This window comes from Helianthus annuus, chromosome 8, assembly GCF_002127325.2.
Source record: "Helianthus annuus cultivar XRQ/B chromosome 8, HanXRQr2.0-SUNRISE, whole genome shotgun sequence".
NCBI lineage: Eukaryota > Viridiplantae > Streptophyta > Magnoliopsida > Asterales > Asteraceae > Helianthus > Helianthus annuus.
The window spans coordinates 19,600,863-19,614,040 of record NC_035440.2 but is presented as its reverse complement, the minus strand read 5'-3'; positions in this window follow the sequence as shown (position 1 = coordinate 19,614,040).

Sequence of the window (13,178 nt, the reverse complement as noted above, 5' to 3'; positions counted from 1 at the left end):
TGTATATATTTTAGTAAATAAACAGGTTGGTTGTGTTTTAGAAAACTTCGGACTTGATAAAAAACTCGACAAGCAAAATATTTTTGAAAAAGGAAACCGGAAAGCGTGACAAACAAAGAAAGACTTACATAATAGTTTTCACACTTTTACCCTTTCCATCTGTTACGTGAGCAAATTTGAGCCTATTGTTATATATTTGTTTGTTCATTTCGGATATAGGAGTGAGCCGGATGTTATGTGTAATTTAGAATTTGTCACTAGTATGCTTGTTAAGACCATGAACTTGTGGATTTGTGTAAAAGTGATAGAGGCACTTAGATTACCCCTTTTTTGTAAACCTTGTTCTTTGTGTTGTGTTCCCTGTTCACCTTATATTACCCTTTAGGATTAACCCTGTCGAGCCTTCCCGTTTACCTTTGTTTACCCACATTATCGCCCACTTAACCAAATTTAGCCTTTATATGTTTTAAACCCCTTTTTAGTGTTGAAACTCGGGCAAAATAATCGTTTAACTAGCGTTTGTTTCAGTTTATTGTTTAATTAGTATGAAAAAAAAAACAGAAAATAAAACACCCAAAAATAAAGTAAAGTTGATAAAAATCGAGCAATTTTGAATGCTTAAATGTTAAAATTTCGTTGATAAGCTCGATTGCGCAATAGTCGCCTTTTTAAGGCATTTGTATGTATAGGTGTATACTTTGTTGCTAAGTTAAACGCTACTACCGAGTTTTAACCATTTCGCCACTTTAAATATCCATTTCCATACCCTTCGCCCAAGCCTAACGTTACACCCCGTAAAGACCTCTTGATTTACACTTATTCGCATGTTAGTTGGTGGAGACGAGATCTTATGACAAGCTTATGATATTGCATATTTCATTGACGTGGCATTGAGTGTTTGCACATACACAATTTATGTATGTTTCATAAATAAAATCGAGTGTGTGTGAATATTGTGAGTCGTGTGAAGATTAACATGTTGAGTCAATTAAATGTGAAGTCACGGCTTTTTGGTTGTCGCTGTTATAATTGCATATGCTTGTTGGGTTTGAGTCTTTTGATGTTGTCTTTCGACAAACCGGCTAACCGTTTATAGTAGTTTTCAATAAAATAGTGTGTAAATTATCGTTCTTGTTTGTTTCTGTCTTTTATTACTTTTTAGTTCAGCTTGCTTGAGGACACGCAAGGTTCAAGTGTGGGGAGATTTGATATTCGCTAATTTACACATATTTTAGTCCCCCGTTTTACCCCTATTTTATGCGTTTTCGGCCGTAAAACCGTCATTCGGATACTTAATTATCTACATTTTTGTTTACAGGCCTAAAACAGCATACCAGACAAGATGATAACAAAAACGAGGACTTCCGGATAAAACGACGAAGCTGCGCAACTTCTGTTACAAAACTGACCTGGGCGTCTGGAACGGTCGTGCGACCTGATGCACGACCGTGCATAACCGACTAACCAAGAAAGGCCCGGCAGTGAACGATGGTGCAACTCCGCGTGCAAGGCATTGAAGGCCAACCCGGGAACGCACGGTCGTTCCATATCTTGCACCCCGTGCGGATCCGACGATCCAACAAGACCTCGGAACTGAACGACCGAAGGACCAGGCGTGCAACCAGACCTTGGAAAGGAACGGCCGTGCCAATTGAAGAACGGCTGTGCGTGTCCGAAGACCAGTCAACGATCTGTGACGTCACGCAGTATGGTGGACCACCACCAATAATTGCTTAAAGTGCACGGTCGTGCGATCGGAGAACGACCGTGCGACATCGAAAAAGCATAAAAACAGAACAGAACCATTTTATTAGTAACTCTGGAATTTTGGAGAGCTCCACAGGCGATTTTCAGGCTCCGGAAGCATAAGCTTTAGCCCGGATTCAAGCCACATTGCCCGGTTTTGCTCGTTTACTATCCGGATTCTTAATCTTGTGCTTGTTTATGGTTTGGATTTCTAACCTTTCCAGAATTTTGTTAATGTTTCAAGCATTTAGATTAATATTTATGTATTATTGTAGCCTTTGGGCAAAAACACTACAATCCCTTGCTTGATTATAGCTATTAGTATGTTAATCTATGTTTGTAATGAAATTTGGAAGTGTTTTCTATGATTATCTTTGATGATTAGTTTGCAACCTTGTTATTGATATTGATTTCTTGATTATAAGTAATTGTGTTGGATGATTGGTGCTTGGTTAGGTAAGATAGTTGCAAAATGAAGCTTATTTAATCATGTATTAGTAAACTTTTAATTTGGTTAACTAGTTTAACTTGGTTAAAATGTGGGCACCATGATACTCTAACGGGTTAGTGGTTTAATAAAATGTAATTATTGTTAATCAAGAAAGCTTGCCCTCACGGAAGGACTCTAACGGGTTAGATGGTGTTGTTATGAATTCTTGCCATGATTTGTTAGCTTACTTAGTAGTTTCAGCCAAAATTGCTATCTTGGTGAATTTATGCGTAAGATTTGTAAAATGAACTCGGTTGTGATTTAATCTAGTTTATGCTTGTCTCAGTGGTTGCATTGTGTTTATCGGTGTTGCTTTCCTTGATTTAGTGAGGTTAGAAAACTCCTAACGGATGACTAACTTATTTTTAGGAGATTTTTGTAGACATTAATCAATCGCACGTTAAAGAACAATTTTAGGTGGTTAAAGTGTGTTTATCGTTTTAACTTTCCGAATGATTGTCATGTTAGGATTCCCGAAAGGGATACTAATTGTCTTGAAATGGAAAATTGACCGAATACTTCTAGTGCCAAAACCGACTTAGTTGACATGCTGTGGTTGTGTATTAAGCAAGGCTATTTATATATAATCTACTATGTTTTATAAGTATTTATTTATGCTTACTTTAGATTAATTAAAACCAAAACAACGTATGTTTTTACCGGTAATTTAGTGGCAAAGGTCTAGTATTATTTCTCCGCCCATTTCCGTGGATCGATACTTGGTTCCTACCGATATTTTACTACATATATGACGGGGTACACTTGCCACTTTCGTGTGTGTTTTGATGTAAAAGTAATAATCACTTTTATAAATTTAAAACCAATTCGTGTGTAATTTCATTGTAAAAATATGTACAGTCGCGCACGTACCAGTCTCACCCTGGAAGGGGGTGGTGCGTTTTGGAAAACGCGGCAAGCTTAATCCACGTTATGTTGGGCTATTCAAAATCCTGGAGCGGATTGGTAAGGTGGTTTACAAGCTCGAGTTACCTGCTGAGTTGGGTAATGTTCACGATGTTTTTCATGTCTCGCAGTTGAAGAAGTGTCTGTCTGATGAAACACTGGTTGTGCCGTTTCAAGAGCTGAAGATTGATGACAAGTTGCAGTTTGTCGAAGAACCTATAGAGATCATGGACCGGAAGGTCAAGGTGCGTAAACATAGTCGTATTCCGATTGTGAGAGTTCGTTGGAACTCAAGACGTGGAACGGAGTTCACGTGGGAACGCGAGGATCAGATGAAGCTCAAGTATCCACATTTATTCCCAAAGAACAAGTCCAAGCCTGGTGAACCGGTGACTAATGCGACTAGTGAATTTCGGGATGAAATTCCCAATCAAATTGGGGATGATGTGGCACCTGGGGAAAACGTACAACAATCCTGATTTCTCACCTTATTTTCTATGCTTTTCTGTGCTTGCTTGTCAAATTTCGGGACGAAATTTCTTTCAAGTTGGGGATGATGTGACAACCCAAACTTTCACGGTCCGTAACATTCTATCTTACGATCTTTATTTTTTCTATCTTACGATCTTTATTTCTCGCTATCTTTCTCTAATCGGTTAATTAGCGTATTGACATGCACATATAGTGTGGCCCAAATCCTTGCAGCCCAACAGTATTAGCAATCGGCCTACTTGTTCTAATACTTTGTATATCATGCAACATGTACACCTAATTAAATTAAATATATGAAGGTGTTTATCATAATTGGTCTCTTGATCACAGCCCATGATCACAGCCCATGATCAGCTCATTAGCCCATTAGCGGATATTAAGGGACCGCCCCAATCCCCAATCCCATCCCAACTGGCCAAGGAAAGAACTGACCCCAGCCCACTATTAATTGTATTATGAATGCGTAATCTGATCAGCGTTTATCATATAAAGCTCAACAAACAATTAAACAAACCCTATAGTTCCTTCATAATTCACGAGCGGCAACAGGAGAACCCCCCCTCACACTCGAGCTCTCCAATTGTGTTTTCTTGATTTTCGGTTAGTATGTTAAAGTATTCAATTGTGTTTTCTTGATTTTAAAACGGTTTGTCTATTGTTCTTGATGATGGCATGTGTATGTTAAAGTATTCAACTGTTTGTTTATTGTTCTTGATGATAGCATGTGCATTAAAACAGTTTCGCTTAATTGCTTATTTGATTAATTGCTTGTTGTTAGGAAGTATTAAAAACAGTTTCGGGTCAGATAGGATTTAGAGCTTCATGTGTGATCGTAGCATGTGTATAGTTAATAGGGTGGTTTGCGAATGATGTGTAAGGATGGTGCTTAACTGATGATTCTAAATTATGCGAAACATAGGATTGATTTCCATAGTTTTATAATAACTTGGTTTAACTTTTGTAATTGAATTCATGTTTTAGTCGCAATCATATCGATCTTGTTTTGATTGGGCTTTAGATGTAATTGGTTGAGGGTCATGTATAATTCCATAGACATGAAGGATGGGTTAATGAACTTTAAATTATGATTGTAAGTTTAGATTTAAACTGAATATGAGTCCGGATGTTGGTGGCAAATTGAGGAGTTAAGTTATAGTAATAACATGCAATATAAGTGGGCTAAGTTTTGAACAAACAACAGGAGTTAAGTTATAGTAATAACATGCAATATAAGTGGGCTAAGTTTTGAACAAACAACAACAACCACTTCGGTTGGGCCTGGTGGGGTATAAGGGCCGAGGGGACACAGGTTGATGGATCAGATTGGGTTGGTTTGGGTGATGAATTGTTAATTAATGGGCTGCTAGGACTTATCCTTTGGGTCGGGTAACATCAGCAAGTAACAAGTCGATAGGGTTGTTTTGAGGCCACACACTCATTAGCCCAACAAGCATCCTCACTGATTGATTAAGTTAATTAGAAACTGTATATGGGTGCGGGTCAGGATAGGTTTAGATTTGGGTTAAATGTTTGGGCTGTTAATTCGGTTGGGCCGCATTATAGTATGATTGTTGATTTAGTTAATTGGAGTTTTGTAAAATGTGAACTAGTAACATGAACTAGAATTATGACTGATAGTAGGATTCGAATACTTACCATGAATTACGATATGATGTGTGTTTTGTCAATTGGAATTTATGTGATGAATGCAAAGAACACATGAGTCACGTGTACACGAACTAACCGTTAATGGTAACCACACTAGGATCTGGTTGACCAATTTGGAACAAATAAGTGAAATATAACATACCGAGCAAACCAAAGGTGAGTTCACTGCTCTTTTTCCAAGCATGCATCCCGGGGAGAGATATTGGGTAACGTTTCGGGGAGGAATGCTAGTTATTGGGATGTTTGTTATTATTACTCAGTTTCTATCACATAAGACCCCTTACATCTACCGACAGTTGCCGAGGAGGCAACGAGGTTATTAGTTGATAGCGCTATTAGGTTTGGCACCCTCACACCGTACCGGAGAGGACGGGCGTGAACTAATTTCCTTAAAGCATGACCAATGTTTTGATAGAGACATTGGGGTTGGACAAACACATCTTGTAGCCATTTTGGTAATCGAGTTAATAACAACATCAAATCAAATTGTTAAACTGTTTTATACATGTGACTGGTAACTAAACTCGGTAACAAAACTTGAACTCACCAGCGTTGTCTGACACACTTGTTTGCAGGCTTGTAGGTCGTTAGCTGTTTTGCATTGGAACTTGCTATCTGGAGTGGCTGGAGAGGTTATGGGTCGACTGGAGGAAATTGTGCTATAAATTTCTTGATACTATATATTGGTTTTAAACTGTTTAACTTTGTTTAATTTTGCTTCCGCTGAATACTTTGGTTTTCTTTTGAACTTGGATGGTATTTTATTGATAATCAAGAACTTTATTTTGGAAACATGTATGGGTTCAATGTAATTAGTAGCTCATTGTTGGTACATCACATGCCTATCAGGGACACTCCCTAGGTGGTATTTTGGGGGTGTGACACTTAATCATATTTTCACTCTTTTCATAAGTTTGGTAAGATTATTACATGCCAAGTCTGTATCGTTCTTGAACTAAAAAGTCTGTTTAAGATTTTAATTAAATGGGATGTTGAAGAAACACTAGATTAATCGATCGGAATCAATTATTTAGGGGGTTTGAATCCGCATAAAAAGGTAAGTTTCCTCTCGTTTGATTCGATTGCAACTGATCTCCTTCTTCGATAACTCTGCAAAAAAGAAGCACCGTTAGCCTCGCCAAGGGGAGAAAAGGGTTCTCTCCTTGACCCGACTCCGGTGTGAGAATAAGTATGGGTTATGAAGAAGAAAGAGAAGTATTTTAGAAGTGTGTGTGACTTGCCTTCATACCTGGGTTGTTTCTCATATTTATAGCGGGAGTTTTTTGGCGGGAAAACCTGTTAGTGAAAAGTTAACGGAAGATGCTAACCCCGTAAGCGGTTACATTTCCTTCCATCTAGCTTCTGATCCGACATGAGTGCACACGGATCGCTGATTAGATCTATGGCTGGGGATTTGCCACGTGGAAAGTGATTAAGTGGAGTTTTCTTTCCAATTACATGCCATCATTGTGATTTCAGGGAGGCCTGAGATGGCGACACGTGTCCAGACGGTTATAACCGTCTTAGTGGTGCTCGATTGAGTTCCTTCTAGAAGATTACTGCTGTGATCTGGTGTGACTCCTTATCATGTGGAATCAGTTAAATAACTAAATCCCAAGTCTGGGTAATATCAAAGTCTGGATATTGAGCGGAAGTGTTTACTTTAGGATTTTTATCCTTTGCTCGTGGGAGAAAGCGCAAGGACTTATGATTTCCTTTTGGCGCAAGTGTTGACTGTTGCTTTAAACTTTTCTTTTGTAAGACCAGTGCGCGACCGCGCAAGGTTAAAAGGTTGAAAAGCGGGGTTGTGGTATGGTCCCAAGTATTTATTATGAGGTTTTTAGAACCTTACTGTCACACCCCCAAAATCCACACGCGGAGTATCACCGCTTGGGAGCGTGACTGACCAGGATCAAGCCACCAATCATATTGAACATGAAATTAATATCAAGTAAAATAAAAGTAAACCATCCATTCAACACGAAAGGTGTTCAAACAAAACCATAGTTTCAAAATGTAGCGGAAGCATAGTAAATAATCCAGTAGTAGTTAACAATTTTAAGGGTCATAATAGTTCAACAGAAAAGCCACGATCCTTGTCCACAACGACCCGCTTCTCCAGTGCAAGCTCCAAGTACCTAACGATCTGCAAGGCATGTAACAGAATGATCAACAAACTAGTTGAGCGAGTTCACAGAAAGTAAATGCGTAATGGTAAGTTCGTTTGTAACAGGTGGCTCTACTGGGCCGATTGTAGGTTCTATTGGTGGTGGTGTTCCACGTTGTATAACCACTAGACTACTCGTAACTATAGGTATCCTTCACAACCGAGGATAGTGATCAATATAAGTAAAGTATCCTGCACATCCGAGGATAGTGATCAGTGTATGTATCCTTCACAACCGAGGATAGTGATCAGTATAGGTATCCTTCACATCCGAGGATAGTGATCAGTATAAGTATCCTTCACATCCGAGGATAGTGATCAGTATAAGTATCCTTCACATCCGAGGATAGTAATGTGGTAGTCCAGTCATAGTGTCAGTAGCATATCTATTCAAACTTATCCTTTCAATCCCATTCCCAACACCCCGGGAATCCCATGCCTTGGTAAGAGTGTGAACTCACCTTGGTTTGCTCGGTATGCTAGGTTATGCACTCACAAGTAATTAATCACGTCCTATTGTATGCACGTATAACAAATCAGTTCATGTTCACAATGATACGCATGCAATTTAATGTTCACATAACAGTCAGTTTGCATATCGGCACAACACGTATTATTTCACACTTAATCATCAACTATCATTCGATTCACATTACCCATCCTTCGATACATTGCTCATCTAACAATTATCACAACTATCACAATTATGTTTCGACACGTCTTTCGATACACAGTTATCATCTTACGATTCATGGTTATCTTTCGACACATCAGCTATGTTTCGACATAGTTATCCTTCGACACACAGATTATGTTTCGGTCAACACACTATCTTTCGGTCAATGCTATCCTTCGGTCAACACTACTATCTTTCGGTCAACACAATATCTTTCGGTCAACACAATATCTTTCGGTCAACACAATATCTTTCGGTCAACACAATATCTTTCGGTCAACACAATATCTTTCGGTCAACACAATATCTTTCGGTCAACTATCAATTCCTAACAGTTTCAGTACGTCATTGATCAAACAGGCAGATTTCAATTGTTTCACAAGAACCCTAATCGAACCATACATGAACACAACCTATTTACATTCAATCAGGTTAACTTTAAAACACGACAAGTTCATAACTAATCAAGATCAATACTCGAACCCATGGCGTAACAATCCGATTAACATAAATATTTTCCAAAACATACCTACCAACCGATTACAATATGAACAATTCGATTAACATATATCCGATTAACATACATATCCGGTTAACATACAAACAACATATTGCAATACTAACATACATATCCGGTTATCATAGCCGATCCACAAAACATTATCATTGAACATCATCAAAACAGATCCGATTAACATACTAACAATATATTGCAAGACAATTTATTAATCATGAAATCAAAGCATCATAAACAACATCACACACTAACCGGAAATCTGGATTACGGAATGAAATCCTTCGAACAGAGAGTAGGTCTGCTATATGCCGTCACACACACACAAGGGAACTAGGGTTTTCGAAACTAACTGTCGACTTACATGCATTCACGTTTATAAACGTATCACAGGAATGGGCCAAGCCCATTAGAAAGACTGGGCCGAAAGATGTCGAAGGATAGAATCCTTGGTCGAAGGATATGTTTCGTGGTCCTTCGAACCGAAAGTTGATCCTTCGAATCGAAGGTTATCTTTCGTGGTCCTTCGAATCCTTCGAACTGTATGTCATGTTTCGTGATCTAGACTAAGTGTTTTAATAATAATTCTAATATTATTTTCTACCACAGCAAGTAATCACATATAGGCAAAATGACAATACGTTTCATTAAAACACAACGCGTACAATTTCAAGTCCACAATCCAAACAACTAAACAGTCAAAGTCAACGCGCATTAAATGCGAAAGTGACAGTCAGAAACTCGAGTTGTCACATTATCCCCAACTTAAAAGAAATTTCGTCCCGAAATTTGGTACGCACTCACTGAGGAAGCTAGGTAAGTTACATCGTTCACTGGTTTTCCTGGGGTGTTACATCATCCCCCCGTTGATTTGGAATTTCGTCCCGAAATTCAGTAGTAGTAGCTTCAGCCTCAGAAGTGGATGCATTGGTTTCGAATAGCTGGGGGTACTTTTCTTTCATCTGGTCTTCGCGTTCCCAGGTATACTCTGGGCCACGCTGGGAGTTCCAACGAACTCGAACAAGAGGGATTCTCTTGTGTTTGAGGACCTTAACATCCCGGTCCGTGATTTCAACTGGTTCCTCGACGAACTGCAACCGCTCGTCGATAGTGAGTTCCTTAAAAGGAACTATGAGGGTCTCATCTGATAGGCATTTCTTCAGATTCGACACGTGAAATACATTGTGAACTGCACCGAGTTCAGGAGGTAGGTTTAATCTGTAGGCTACTTTGCCAATCTTTTCTAAGATTTCGAATGGTTCGACGTACCGCGGATTCAGTTTGCCTCGTTTACCAAATCGAACCACACCCTTCCAGGGTGAAACTTTCAATAAAACCCGGTCCCCGACCTCAAATTCCAATGGCTTTCTACGCTTGTCCGCGTAGGCTTTCTGACGGTCGCGTGCTGCCGCCATGCGTTGCCGTATCTGTGCTATCTTTTCTGTGGCGTCCACTACAATGTCTGGACCCGTAATTTGACTATCCCCCACCTCTGCCCAACAGAGTGGTGACCGGCATTTACGTCCGTACAATGCCTCGAATGGAGCGGCTTGAATGCTGGTATGATAGCTGTTATTGTATGAAAACTCTACTAAAGGGAGGTGCTTTTCCCAGCCGTTGCCGAAATCGATAACACACGCTCGAAGCATGTCTTCTAGAGTTTGGATAGTTCGCTCAGACTGCCCATCCGTCTGAGGATGATATGCTGTGCTCATGTCTAATCGTGAGCCGAAAGATTTGTGCATCGCTTGCCAAAGCTCTGACGTGAATCGTGCATCGCGATCCGAAATAATAGAAGTGGGCACTCCGTGCCTCGAAACAACTTCTTTCAAGTAGATGTCTGCTAGGGTAGAAAACTTATCCGTTTCTTTGATAGCCAAGAAGTGAGCAGACTTTGTGAGTCGATCAACGATCACCCAAATAGTGTCATTCCCACGCTGGGATCTAGGTAAGCCCGTAACAAAATCCATGGAAATTTCTTCCCATTTCCACTGTGGTATCCTGGGCTGTTGAAGTAGGCCTGCTGGTTTCTGATATTCAACCTTGACTCTCGCACAGGTTAAGCATTTTCCAACGTACGTAGCGATGTGAGCCTTCATACTAGGCCACCAGTAAGTAGTACTGATGTCGTGGTACATTTTATCTGACCCTGGATGTACCGAATAGCGAGACTTGTGAGCTTCATCCATTACAAGTTCGCGTAAACCGCCATAAAGTGGAACCCAAATACGCCCCGTTACATAGTAGGCGCCGTCTTCCTTTTGTTCCATGCGTTGCCTTGAGCCGCGTAAGGCTTCAGCTTTGACGTTTTCGGGTTTCAGTGCTTCTAACTGAGCAGCTCGTATCTGTGCCGGAAGGCTAGACTGAATAGTAAGCTGTAGCGCTCGCACGCGCTTAGGTAGAGTGTCTTTCCGACTGAGGGCATCAGCCACAACATTGGCCTTGCCTGGATGATACTTGATGGCGCATTCATAGTCGTTTAGAAGTTCAACCCATCTCCGTTGACGCATATTCAAATCCTTTTGCTTAAGAATATGCTCGAGACTCCTGTGATCGGTGTAAATCGTGCACCTGGTACCGTACAGGTAGTGTCGCCATATCTTAAGCGCGAAAACAACAGCCCCCAGCTCTAAATCGTGCGTCGTGTAGTTCCGTTCATGAACCTTGAGTTGCCGAGAAGCGTAGGCTATCACTTTATCACGTTGCATCAACACACATCCAAGACCCTGGATGGATGCATCACAGTATACCACGAAGTCATCTGTGCCCTCTGGCAATGAGAGAATAGGTGCGCTGCAAAGCCTATCCTTTAGGTACTGAAAAGCGGTCTCTTGCGTATTACCCCATCTGTAAACGACACCTTTCTGTGTTAGCATAGTAAGTGGTTGCGCGATCTTTGAGAAGTCTTTAATAAATCGCCTGTAGTAACCCGCCAAACCCAAGAATTGGCGTATTTCTGTCGGTGTACGTGGTGCTGGCCAGTTTCTGATCGAATCAACCTTGGATGGATCGACATGAATCCCATCCTTGTTTACCACATGGCCTAAGAAGTGGACTTCACGAAGCCAGAAGTCGCATTTTGAAAACTTTGCGTACAGTTGCTCCTTTCGAAGAAGTTCCAAGATAAGACGTAAGTGCTGCTCGTGCTCCTCCTGACTCTTGGAGTAGATCAAAATGTCGTCGATGAAAACGATAACAAACTTATCAAGATAAGGTTTGCACACCCTGTTCATAAGATCCATAAATACTGCAGGTGCATTCGTAAGCCCGAATGGCATGACAAGAAACTCGTAATGACCGTAGCGAGTTCTGAAAGCGGTTTTGGAGACGTCCTCATCCCGGACTCTCAGCTGATGATACCCTGACCTTAAATCAATCTTGGAATAGTAACACGACCCTTGCAACTGGTCGAATAGGTCATCTATGCGCGGAAGAGGATAACGGTTCTTCACCGTCACCTTATTGAGTTCGCGGTAGTCGATGCACATCCTGAACGTACCGTCTTTCTTCTTCACAAATAACACTGGAGCTCCCCAAGGCGAAGAGCTTGGACGAATAAAGCCCTTTTCCAAGAGCTCTTGTAGCTGCTTCGACAGTTCTTCCAGTTCGGTTGGAGCTAAACGATACGGTGCGCGGGCTATTGGTGCTGCTCCAGGAGCTAACTCAATCTGAAACTCGACTTGACGATGAGGAGGTAAACCAGGTAAATCTTCAGGAAACACTTGAGGAAAGTCACGCACAACTGGTATATCCTCCAGCTTCTTTTCCTTTGCTGATGCGTCAGTGACAAGTGCCAGAATGGCAGTATGTCCCTTTCGTAAACATTTCTGCGCCTTTAAGTAAGAGATGATGCCAACCACAGCACCACTCTTGTCACCTTGTACTACGAGAGGTTCCTGACTGGAGCGAGGAATACGAATAACTTTTTCTTTGCATAAGATCTCCGCGTGATGTTGGGATAACCAATCCATACCGATGACGACGTCGAAACTACCCAAAACTATGGGTATGAGATCAATCGAGAAAGTCTGACCCGCTAGAACAATACTACAACCCTTGACTACATGAGCGGCCTCTACACTTTTACCATTGGCTAGTTCTACAACGTGTTTGGTGTCTAGGGGTGTTGGTGTACGTTTTAATAATTTACTCATTTTCAATGACATATAACTTGTATCAGCACCCGAATCAAATAAGACAGTAACATAAATATCGTCGAGAAGAAACTTACCCATAACTACATTGGGATCATTCACTGCATCTCCTCGACCCAACACAAAAGCACGACCACGAGCTTCATTGCCGTTGTTGTTGTTGTTTCCCCCGTTATTGTTGTTATTATTCCCGTTGCCCTGATTGTTGTTGTGATTGTTGTTCTGGTTCCTGTTCAACTGAGGGCAATGCCTTTTGAAGTGACCCTCTGCACCGCAATGAAAACACCCTTTGTTACCCTGCTGCTGATTCTGCTGTGCTTGAAGTTGCTGCTGATTCTGGTTTGCAGGTCGAGCGCTTCTACAATCTT